Source organism: Setaria viridis, chromosome 9 (assembly GCF_005286985.2).
Source record: "Setaria viridis chromosome 9, Setaria_viridis_v4.0, whole genome shotgun sequence".
NCBI classification, from domain to species: domain Eukaryota; kingdom Viridiplantae; phylum Streptophyta; class Magnoliopsida; order Poales; family Poaceae; genus Setaria; species Setaria viridis.
In genome coordinates this window covers 3,949,843-3,961,686 of record NC_048271.2, presented here as the reverse complement: position 1 = coordinate 3,961,686, position 11,844 = coordinate 3,949,843, and the positions used below count along the sequence as shown (strand labels likewise).

Below are 11,844 nucleotides of genomic sequence, written 5' to 3'. Positions count from 1 at the left end.
TGTGGTATGTGTAGGGTCGGTCCTAAGCTTCTTAGGATCCCTATTCCTACACTCCGGATATCCTAAGTGAGTGAAAGGGGAGAGATGAAAGTTATTTGATGAATTTTTTATTCTCTGCAGGACCTAATTTTTATATAATATTGTGTGACTATACACTAGAGAGGAATGAGAAGTTTGGCAACTTCATTACGTGTCAGATTCCTAGCACCACCCTCACGGTTATACATTGCGGCTGCTCGGAGGGGCTTTTTCTTGTGCCACTGTGCAGCATAGCTCCCACACTCCTGCGTTCCCCTTGCTTCGGTCTTCTCTTACTCTCTTGGATTGATTTGGGTACTTCAGTCATGGGTGTTGAAATGGGTGCATAATAAAATGAAAATAGGCCAGTTTCTTAAAAGGGCCAAAATTCATCACAAAAATCATATTTTAGATGTTTTGGAGTTTTAAAACAAATTTGTAGGTGTAGGTGTATGTTTGAGCAACTTCTAGAACACCCTAACCGAGCAGAGCAATGGAAGGCACCGGCACGTCCAAACTATACATCTGATGCACATTGGCACGATCTCTTGCCAATGCATATTAAGATTTCTGAACTTGCTAATTGGTTCACGTCAGGTCCAAATCAACATAACATGTGTTAAATTGCCCACGTGGCACTGTGTCATTGACGTGGACTTGACATCTGGGCCACATGCCAGGCCCACCCCTCTCTCCTTATCCGTCGTCGAGATCTGCATCTCTGGCAGGAGGCACTCGAGCCCCTCGGCAGCGGTGGACAACAACGCTCGACCTCGGGCTCCAGTTGCCGCCGTCTGCTGGCCACGCTGCTCTACCTCTCCGGTACGCAGCCGTCGGCCTCCGTTCCGCCGGCCACCGCTGCCCTATGGGCCCTTCCGAGGAGGTGGAGGAGAAAAGGGGAGGATAATGGGAGGGGGCTAGCGCGCGGAGGTAAGAAAGCAGAGGGGTGGAAGGTTGCAGCGGGTGAGGCTGCTCCGGTCCCAGCATCGACGAGGGACGCGGAGGTACCACGAGGCCCTCGGCGTCGGCGGCGGCGCTCCACCTCAGAACCTTGATGGCGACGCTCGAGCTCGTGCAATCTGCCTTCTCACCGGCACCAATAGTGGAGCTCGCAAGGATGGCAGCCGCACGATGCTCACCCAAGTCTTTCTCCCACCGCTGACCACTTCGATTTGCTGCCGTCGCATCAAGCTCGTTCGCGCCGACTCCGATTCATGGTCCTGCTCGTTGAAATCACGTCGCTCCCTAGCTATGCCATCGCGCGCGCTCCGCCGCGGGCCGCCGCCGTCCAGCGCCCTCCCCCAGCCATGCCGTCACGCCGCGGGCCACCGGTCACCGCCCAACCCAGCCATGCTATCGCACCGCTCCGCCGCGGGCCATCGGCCACCGCCCAACCCAGCCATGCTATCGCGCCGCTTCGCCGCGGGCCACCCGCTGCCGCCAGTGTCCCTCCCCAGCATGTTGTTGAGCTACTCGCCTCCGAGGCTGAGCGCCTCCATGGGCCGGCAACCAGTGGTCCACGCCCGGGCCACTGGGACGACGCCCAGGGCCCTCCGCGCTGCCGCGTGCATCGCATGTGGCCTCGTTCTCCTACACGCCGTCGGGAGCGACCGATTGACCTTGCCGCGGGGCACCCGTGCCAGCGGCGAGCGGCGCGAGGTGCAGGGGTGCTACGGCAGGCGGCAGGGGTCGGCTCGGGGAGAAGAGGGGGCGGCGCGGGCAGCCAAACAAGCGTTGCAGAGAGAGAAAGACAGAGAGGTGGGGGAAGAGGTGAGGAAGAGAAAACTGACATGCAGCATGCCACGTAGGTGGATTAACGCGGGTTACGAAGATTTGGACCTCATGTGAACCAATTAGCAAGTTAGGAAATTCAATGTGCATTTTCAAAGTTCAGGGACTTGGATGACATTTCTAGTTCAAGGATTCGTGGTGCATTTTCAAAAAAGAAAGAGCGGCTACGGTCCCGTTCATGCTCGCCGGCTCTTCCACGCCAGTGCTGGACCTTTTGGCCTGCGTGGACCAGTTGGCAGCAAAGCTTTTTTTTCAAAAAAAAAATGGCAGCAAAGCTGAACAACCCCAAAACATGCAAGAGAGGCAGAGATCGATGATGTGCCGTTCCAGATTTTTTTTTTCCTTTTTGTCTCCGTGTAGGAAGTAACAGGAGATGTTTATCTGATGGGTTTTGATCTTTTTCTTTAATGTTGAGTGCATGCACATGCACCTTTATGGTATATCGAGTGAACAAGTCGTGTAATTTTAATTTTTATCTTTTTGGGTAACAGACTTTGCAGTCTATAGCTTCATAGAAACCATAATGTAAGAGTATTACACCATGACTAGGGTTACCATTTTACAAACGAAGCTCAAAACCAGTGCTACTCCTTCCTAACAAGCACAGCATAAAAGACCCTCTCCTGCAAAACCGCTTCAACACATAACTCCAACGTCTGAATTAACCCGCATGTGTTTAACCAAAAGCATACCACAAGCAACTGTTTTGTAAATTTTTATCTTTTACCAATGTAAAAGGTGTGCTTTTCAGATCCAATGGAACTGGCACCTTCAAAAAGGAGGAAAAGCCTCATCAAACTACGTGTACGTGGCAAGGACATCGATCGTTTGGTGTTCAAATTTATTTTTCGAATTTTTGAGACCACCCATCGCAAAACATGCACCAAAATGATAAGCTATGGTTTACAAAGAAAAAAAATAGGAGTTCAGGGCTTCAGACAGCCTAAGTTTGCAGTAATTTCCTTCATGAAAACAAAAGGGGGAAAAGGAGATAAATATAGTAGAACCCTCGCTCCCCTCTTGGCCGTGACTTGGGAGAAGAGGACAAAAGCCAGGAAGAGGACACCGCATCCAAGACTCGAGAAGAAGCCTTCCCATCCCATCTTGGCTACGGCGCCTCGATCTGGTACGTGTCGCCGCGTGCCACGTGTGGCTACATGCACGCGCGAGGGCGAGGGCGACCGTGCGAGCGAACGAGACGAGAGCGCGCGCTACCTGCGACGTGGTGGTCCGCGTCGTCGCCTGCAGCGGGGCAGCAGGCCGGCCGGGCTCCTGCCACCACCGTCTCGCCGCCTGCGCGCGGTGCCGTGTGCCGCTCGGCCCGTCCCGGCGCAGGATCACCGACGCAGCACGGCTCGCACCCCGCACCCCCCCGCCTGGCCACCTTGCTTGCTTTTTGCCACCAACCGCGCCGCGCCGCGCGCATTCACGAGAGACGAGACGGGAATGGCAAGCGGACGCCGGGCGAGGGAGGGGAGGGGGCGGTTGCTTTTCGCCTCGGTCGCCGGAAAAACAGGATTCGCGTCTGGGCGCCCTTGGCGCGACGCGCTATCCTGCCGCGCCCTCTGCTGCATGCAGCGTCGTCACCGGCCAGCCCTGTCCAGCTGATCCCTGCCAACCGCCCGCCCGGCCACGTGGCCTTGCCGCTCACGCGATCACCGCAGCGGACGCCTTCTTCCGAAGCAGCGTACGTAGCCAGGACACGACAACGGCTGATTACACGTACGTGGCTGATATTTCCGTATAATACGCAGTTAAAACTTCAAACGGCTCGATCGCAGATAAGGTACCCTATGCTGGCTATGCATTATCCACCGTATATGCACGTTGCTATTTTCTTCTTTTTTTAAAAAAAAAATGTACGCTGTTATTCCTAAGCTAGACTCGCTCACGTATACCAATTCAAACCAAACCTGTAGCAGCAATCCTAGGTAGATAGACGTGTCCATGAACGTTCGGAGCATGATCTCCCTCCGTCTCTAGCCTGGCGAAACAGCGCACGCTGCAAGGCCACATGGCCAGATTTGGCCGCCCAGGGGCGGGCAGCCGGGCAGGGGGGAATGGGCGCTGCGCAAAGGCCAGGCAGGCAGAGATCAGCTGGTCGGGGCTGGCCGCCTGGCGCCTGCCACGCAGTATGCAGTGCGCGTTCTGCCAAGGGCGACCGGAGGCAAACCTCTTTTCGCCGGCGACCGAGGAGAAAAGAAGCAAGCAGGGCGGGGGCTGCACCGGAACACGGCAGCGCGACGACGAGGGAGGACCAGCACCAGTACGCACGTCGCTGCAGAGCCCAGCGGGCTCGTCTCCTCCGCTCGCGTAGATGGGATTGTACGTGTGAAAAATTGTTGTTAAGGACAATCTTGCGACTTGTTTTCTCTGATTAAATCTGTCGTTTTAACCCATTTAATTCCTCTCTCTTGTTTGACATGAAACCATTTTTATTTTGAAACCTGTATTGTTGTTTTTTCCCTTATCTGTCTGAAGCAGGTACTATTCAGCCACTGGTCAAATTTGTATATACAAAGGTGCTACTTAGTCTATACGTAACCTGTTGTTGATTTAGTAAAGTGCAAACCACGGTAATCGACCATTGTTTTCCCAAAACTATTACAGCGTATTGTTTAACCATAGGTCCTCATGTCATTGCAAAATTGGTTGTATTATCAAGAGTAACCCTAGTACCAATAAATGTCATATTTTAATTCACATTCTCATCATATGAAGAATGAATTATGTGGGGGTGTAGGAAATTAGAAGCCGTTGCAACACCTGGGCACCTAAATAGTTAAGAGTAGGATGAAGAAGATGGAACTATGCATACATCAAGTGATTCTGAATATACGTTCTTGATACAATAATACTTTTGTACACTTAAATTGTATGATTCTCAAACTTATATCAGTAATTTTACTATAAATTCTCGTACTTCACATTGTTGTCTATACTAGGCTGCGAGATAATGAACTAAGGGTACCTTCTGAGTTTATGTAGGCACAACTCGTTAACTTAAGCTTTGTTTTTCCTTTTTATCTTAACTAGGATTGTGCCCGTATGTTGCTGCGGGCAAAACAAATTTCGTCTATAAGCATCAAACATTATCGTGTAAAATATTTGCTTCTACAAACTGCATTTTTTTCCTGGACAAATGCATTATGTTTCTGCAAGGTTTCAGCTAATTCCAACACTATATTTTAATTAAGTCATACAACCTTGGAATGAGTAATAACTTTGAAATGCCTCCAATGTGAAACAAAAAATGACTTTGCAATGAGTAATAACATAAGGACAGTATGCTTGGATGTTTTTTTATCTTAACTTGCAAAAGAACAATCATGTGACCAATTCCTAAACGATATATGATAGTTAATCACCTTTACATTGTATTCGTTTCTAGCAAGCTCCAACAGCAACTTGAACAACTTTCAACATTGGATTCAGCAGGAAAATAATCACGTGGAAACAAGTACGAATATAGATAATCGTAGCTATGGCATTGAACAAAGCATGGTACGACAGGTCATCCAAGGACCACCCCCATCTATCCTAATTTTTTGCCTGTGATGCGCCAAAGATAATGTTTTACAATGCCAGGTAGTCTTGTCTTCTAGGCATTCACTTCGTGCGCCAAAAGATCGATGAAGAAGTTACGCCGCATCGTAATAGCATCCTATACATAAGGTGAGTTTTTACTTCAAGTAAAGCTCTTGTGTGATGGGATTTATCGTATATTGTAAAATCACAAAGGAACGTACAACAAAGTATATTTACTCACCGTATAGATGTGCACGTTTAGAGAACTATCCCACCTGGCTATGTACTATAAAATAAGCCATCCATTTGAAAATTGTGGTAAATATGTGATAGGATGAATTGTCAACTATATAAATATACAAACATATATTTTAAGAAATAAAGGATATGGACATAATAAAACACCGATGTGTCAGAGTTGGTCTTACCTATCGGTGTCTTTTGCAATTCCGTTCGCACGTTCAAATTCCTATTTGTGAACATCCTCCCTTACTTCAGGTTTAAGCTATTGAGGAGGCTAGAATGTGCCGGATCTGCCGCCATCTCCGCTCGGTCCAAGACGAGGTAGCCCTTGGTCGCCGCGACCTCCTTCCCACTGCAGGCAACCTGAGTACTCGTCGAGGAAGGGGAAACCCTCACCCTGGGAGTTGAGATCCAGGTTCTCCATGTGCACCCTCCCAGCTGAGAGGTTGGGGGCCGCCAGTACATGCGATGGTGTCTGGGAGAGAAGATCCAAGTCGTCGTCGTCGGGGGTGGCGGTGGAAGCAGGGAAGGCAGGAACCGCCGAAGAAGAACCACCCTGAGAGAAGTAGTTCCGGTAGACGTTCCATCCATGGTGGGTGATGGGGAAAATTTTTGTTAGGTACGGTTGTAGATATGATATGTATTTTCTGTGGGTTAAAAAGTGTTGAACCACATCTATAATTTGGACTGATGCAAAAATTGGGACAGACCCGGTCGATCTTAATTGGTTTTTTCAAGTGCCCATTTCTCTGTCATTTGGGTGTTATAAAACTATAGTTTAATCGCGTCCAACTTATTGTGGTATGAAACTGTTACGTGGTGCCTATTAGTTTAAATCTGTATGTCTGGTGTGTTCCATCTCAGAAATTCTCAAATCATCAATTGTTTTGATTGTAGATGACTGTGGATCTGTCTCTTTCCCTTTGAGAGGCGATTGGTAGTTATCTCAACCTGAAGATTGAAGCTGTCCCTCAACACCGACTGACTCTTGGTCGCTCCCTGAATGATAGCAGCCATATCCAGTACACCTCTGGATCTTCTGGGGGATGATGGTCTACTATGTAATATTCTGAACAAGTCTAATGTTAGCTATTATGTTATGTCGTCTACACAGCTGAACAAGTTTCAAGTCGACTTAATATGGATAAAATTAATGAATGCTGGTGGCAACTATGGTACTTGGGAATGCTCAGTTTGCAAGTTGATGAGTCCTCTTATGCTTCGCTGATGATGTCTATATATCTGCCCTTTCATTTGAGTTGATGGTTTCATTTTGTATATCTGCTATTTTCCATTTTGTATGGTTTCGTATATTGTGGTAGAGTTTGTCTCCCTCGGAAAACCTGCGGAGATGTGGGCTCCTGGTCCTGCGAATGCAAACAGAGAGCATGGAAAGGCAACGCCTGTGTGTCAGATTGCTGGCAGATTGAACCCTTTTGCTAGTAGACTCCATGCTGTAGGCTGTAGCAAAGTAGAAGCATTTTACCATGACGTGCAGAGGGAGTTTCGGTTTGTTTGATTTTGTCCGCAGTAATCAGTTTACGTTGGAGTAACCAGCAGTCAGCGGGCCGGATGGCACTAGCAGACCATGATGTGCAGATGAGACCTGATTCGAGTGGTGATCTGTGTGTGATCCTTGGACAGTAGTGGTATTGCCAAGTGCCAACCGCGAGAGAACATATCCTGTGTTACCACCCATTAGGGTGTTACCGTGTTACCAAATCCCAAATACATGTCTACAATACTCGAAAAATTCCAACAAAAATATGAATAGATAGCTCTACCATCATGCAAAATTTGAGATGAAACGGAAATTTGTACAAGATGCAACAAAAAATGAAATCGGCACATAAACAGTAGCGGGTTGCGGGTCTGTGATGAATAGTTGCAAGTAGCACTATTCATGTGCCGATTTCACTTTTTTGTTGCATCTTGTATAAGTTTCTTTTGCATCTCAAATTTTTCATGATGGTATAATATGACATGAGCTATCTATTCATATTTTTATTGGAATGTTTCGATCACTGTAGACATGTATTTTGGACTTGGTAACACGGTAACACCCTAATGGGTGGTAACACAGGATATGTTCTCCCAACCGCAAGTCCCTCCTCCCTGTCGCCTAGTCTGTCAAGGCCATGGCCCATGGGCCGTTCGGCGAGTGCGCAGGGAGACCGGTCCACGAATGGGGAGAGCATGGTTCGTTCGCGGCTTCGTGGAGGGGTCGCCGGCGTCAATCCGCTCCTGACGCGGCCGGCGCTGACTCGCTGGCGCGCCGTGGGGTGCAAATTGCAATTGCCCATCACAGTCGCGCTGTCGCCGTCGGTGAACGAAAAGGACGACTCGGCGGCGGGTTCTTGCGGTTGGACTTGCAGTCTTGGGCTGTGGCTGCATCGAGCAAAAGGCGGCGTTGGATGCGTAGGGTCTCAGACAGGACGGCAGATGCTGCTTTAGCCACCTCTTTGACACGAGGATTGCTATCAGGTTCAGCAACATTTGAATGTCTTGTTCTGTGACATAACATTAGCAACGTAAATGACAGGTTTCATAGTCAGCAGCCAAATATGCTGTGCAGCTTCTTTACCATGGTCAGCCAAATCAACCCATCTTGTAGGCACCTCACGTCTTGTATTTTTATTCCTCCAATCCTATTTTCTCTGCTTGCTCCTAAACAGTACAAACTGTTAGAACATAGATGAAAAGATCATCAGAGTGAAATACCTAGTTTTTGCTCGATGTGTTTGCGATTGAATTATTTCATTTCCGATATCTTGTATATCCGATTTCGTTTTCCCGACCGAGATTTCCCGATTTCGTTCCTGTTCCTGAATAAAAATACGAAATCAAAACCAACTGTTCCCGACTGCTTTCATCCCTATTTATGGCGAGGATATACCTAGAAGTCATCGGAAATAAAATTTCCATTTCTCTTTATTTTTTCTTTCTTCTGTTCAAACACTTATACGGAAATTAAAATTGTTCCATGGCATGCTGACAGGTCCGTGTGTTGTCCCTACATTTCTTTTGCACTGATATGTGATATGGTGCCTTGATACCAGTGTGCAAGCTCATTCGATTCATGAGTGGCCAATGGTGACACTTTCCTGTGCAAGTTCTGCAGTTCCTAGTTTATATGTCTTTCTTTCTTATTAAACTTAGGAAAAAAATTTAAATTATTTCCCTCAACTATAGACAAAGTCTGGATAACCCCTAAACTATTTCTTGGTTCAGTTTACCCCTAAACTATGCAATTTGGTTCAATTTACCCCTTAACATAATTTATCTTTTTTGTTTCTCCAGGTACGAGTTTTAAATTAAACTTAATACTTTATTTTGTATAGCATAATTCTTTTGCCAACCCTTTGTTGTCATCTGAAGCATCATATGCAATGCAGCCAGTAAGGAATTAGGGATATCTACCTGATCTCAAGCATTAAAAGATGCGAAAGACCAAAGGAAAAAAATGTGGAAAGTTATTATTTGATATCGACATTTTCAAAGAGAAGCTTGGCATGTTCAGATGTCTTCCTGTGAGCCTGTGATAATTGTTGTCGGATGCTTGAAGTGCTAGTTGCTAGCATGTTGCCAACATGAAAGCTTAGGCACAAGTATGAGTGCAGATGATGTATTCTTCGCTTCTACTGGCCGTTGAGTTGGCCAAAACATTTGAGCAAAGGTAAGCCTACAATTTATTATAGATTATTGGCAATTTGATATTGAAAAACAGTTCCCACTTCAGAGATGAAATTGCTTCAAGTAAGTTGATGTTCTCATCCACTAGGAATGAACCTAAACAGCATCAGTCTCAACACACTAAACTTGTGCAATGTTAGTCAGAAAACACAGCAGGATCATTTTACACAACACAAATTTTCACGTTTATTCGGCTCTTGTATGTCTGCAGAGGGAACTTGGCTCATATGTCATCATCCAATGCTTTCAGCCCACTTGCCAGCCTCCCACGCTGTATTAGCGCAAGACTTTGAGGGTTCCTCATCGCATCCAGCATCCTGTCCAAGAACTGAATGAACTGACGGTCCTCATGAGCAACCTGGGGATCTGAAAACCTGTCGAGATGTGGCTCATGGTTCTGCACGTATATCGCAAGCAGCAAGCATCAGAAGACCGTTTTTTTTTTTTGAAATAAGCATCAGAAGACTTTTCAGCAGAAACGATGGATACATACACGCAAAGAAGAAGACACAGAAATGGTCCAGATGAAATTATCTGAACGCATTTCTTCTTGGAAGGTATGAAAAACCGAAATTTAACTAGGTCCTATGATTCTGGAATTGAACTTGAGAAAGGGAGGAAAGGAACAAACCGTGATCCTGGTGTCTGTCTTGATTTGCCCGTAGGCACTGCTGCAGACTGATGGCTCGCCCGCCGGGGGAAGAGGACGGCAGAGCCCCTCGCCGCCCCTGAAGCTGAGCAGCCGGCCATGGCCGCCGGATAGACGGCCAGCAGATTGGATCCTCCGGAGCAACAGCCACGACGCCATGGTTTGCCGAAAAGAGAGGTCAGAGGTTGCGTTGGTTCCGTCGCCTACCTTTCCCCTCCACCAAGTATGCAGGGCTGTTCAGCTGCAGCAGAGCATGTGATACAGACTGGGACGCAGATGATGACTTGAGGGAGTACGTGAGGTGTGGCGTCGGTCGGACGGAACGAAGCCCAGACGGTGATGGAAAGCGTTGACGGCCTCGTTGCTTTCGGTGTTTGGACCGGACCGGCTGCGTCATACGGAGATGAACTTTTTGAATCGGCCGGGGGCACGCGCCGTACGAGTCTCGACTTCTTCTAGAGGATTTTCTGCCTGACCGTGTGTCCTCTTCCTTTGCGTCAAGAAATGACTCGTCCAGGGTTCGTCAAAATTCGTAGTCAGCGATCTGGGTTCACTTTTCAAAGCCAGCGGAGTGCTGAAGGCTAGAGCGATCGGAGGAATGTTTGAACTAACGAAACGTCCACGCGTTTTGGTTGGGATGGTCCTCGAGTATCTGTATGCTATATGCTGCCGCGTGGTTATACCTGGTTTCCTGGCCAACTGTTCTGATCACGGGCAATGCTAATGGGTGAAGGCGACAAATTTGCAAGTTGTCGCATGAAGGCGCGGACGACGGCCCACGATGGCCGAGCAATGTTGCCGTCGTCTTCCTCCCGTAGCCGCTGAGGCCATGGCTAGGGTTAGGAGCTTAGGGTTCGGTTTCAGGTTGCTATGGTGTTAGGGTCGCCGGTGAGCTTCCGGTTGTAGAGGGGAAGTCTTGGGTGGAAGGTAGCCGGAGGTGGTGGCGAGGCGGCGGGGTGCCGCCAGCCGCAGGTGGTGGAGGACAATCGATGGGCGGTGGAGGAGGTAGGGCCATAGCGGTGAGCTCCCCGGCAGAGCCGGGTTAGAGCGATGGCGGCCGGTGGCGACGAATCTGACGGCAGGAGCCGTCGGAGACAGTGCAGGAGGTTGGTGCGGGGGGCGAATGAGAAGAGAGGAGTGTGAACTGGAGGAGAGGGCGATGGGGCAGCGGATCCGGTATCTCCTACCACCGGAGATGGAGGAGGATGGCGGCGCGGGGGAAGAAGGCGGTGGTATTGTGTTCATCGGGAGGAAGGACCGAAGGAGGAGAATGACCTCGAGTGGGCCACTCATTGTGCCGAGGCGGAGGAAGCTGCTGGGTGAAAATGAAGGCAACAGTGGGTTTTTTATCACCTTCGGTGATATATAGCAGCACCAATGCTATGGGGTTTTTTTTTATCACGTTCGCTGATATATAACAGCACCAACACTAATGGAGCGCGCTCACCAGGAGGGCTGCTTGATTCCCGACAGCCCACTACACTTCTTCGAACTTTCTAGTTTTCGGAAAATAAATTCCAACAACTTTTTATTTTTTGAAATATCATAACTTATACACATAACTTCGTATTAAAAATTCTTATGAGATAATTTTTCAGCACAACTTTAATGGAATGCATAACTTATGCGTAGCACTTCCAAGTGCAATTCTAAAGGACAACTTCAAATTTTCATTTTTAAAAAGTCATAACTTATACAAACAATTTACATGCGTATTTTTCCTTACAATAAATTTTGTAGCACAACCTTTATGATATATACAATTTATATGTATAATGTTTGTCATAATTTTTGCAAATGTTGTTAAACAACTAATGCACATGACCTATACGCATAAATGATATTTACTTGAGTATAAATGGAAAAATGGGAAAAAAGTTGTATTCGCGTGTCACAATATGTTTTTTGACACTACATCCACC

The 11,844-nt window shown here is 47.7% G+C and overlaps 1 long non-coding RNA gene across 1 annotated transcript; it reads right to left on the bottom strand.

The window, feature by feature from the left end:
- Positions 1-9,257: 9,257 nt before the first annotated feature.
- LOC117838369 (uncharacterized) lies at positions 9,258-10,590 on the bottom strand. Its single transcript, XR_011896980.1, has 2 exons — positions 9,905-10,590; positions 9,258-9,670 (listed from the first exon to the last, which is right to left on the bottom strand). It is a non-coding gene; the product is annotated as an uncharacterized lncRNA (long non-coding RNA).
- Between the last annotated feature and the right edge of the window lie 1,254 nt (positions 10,591-11,844).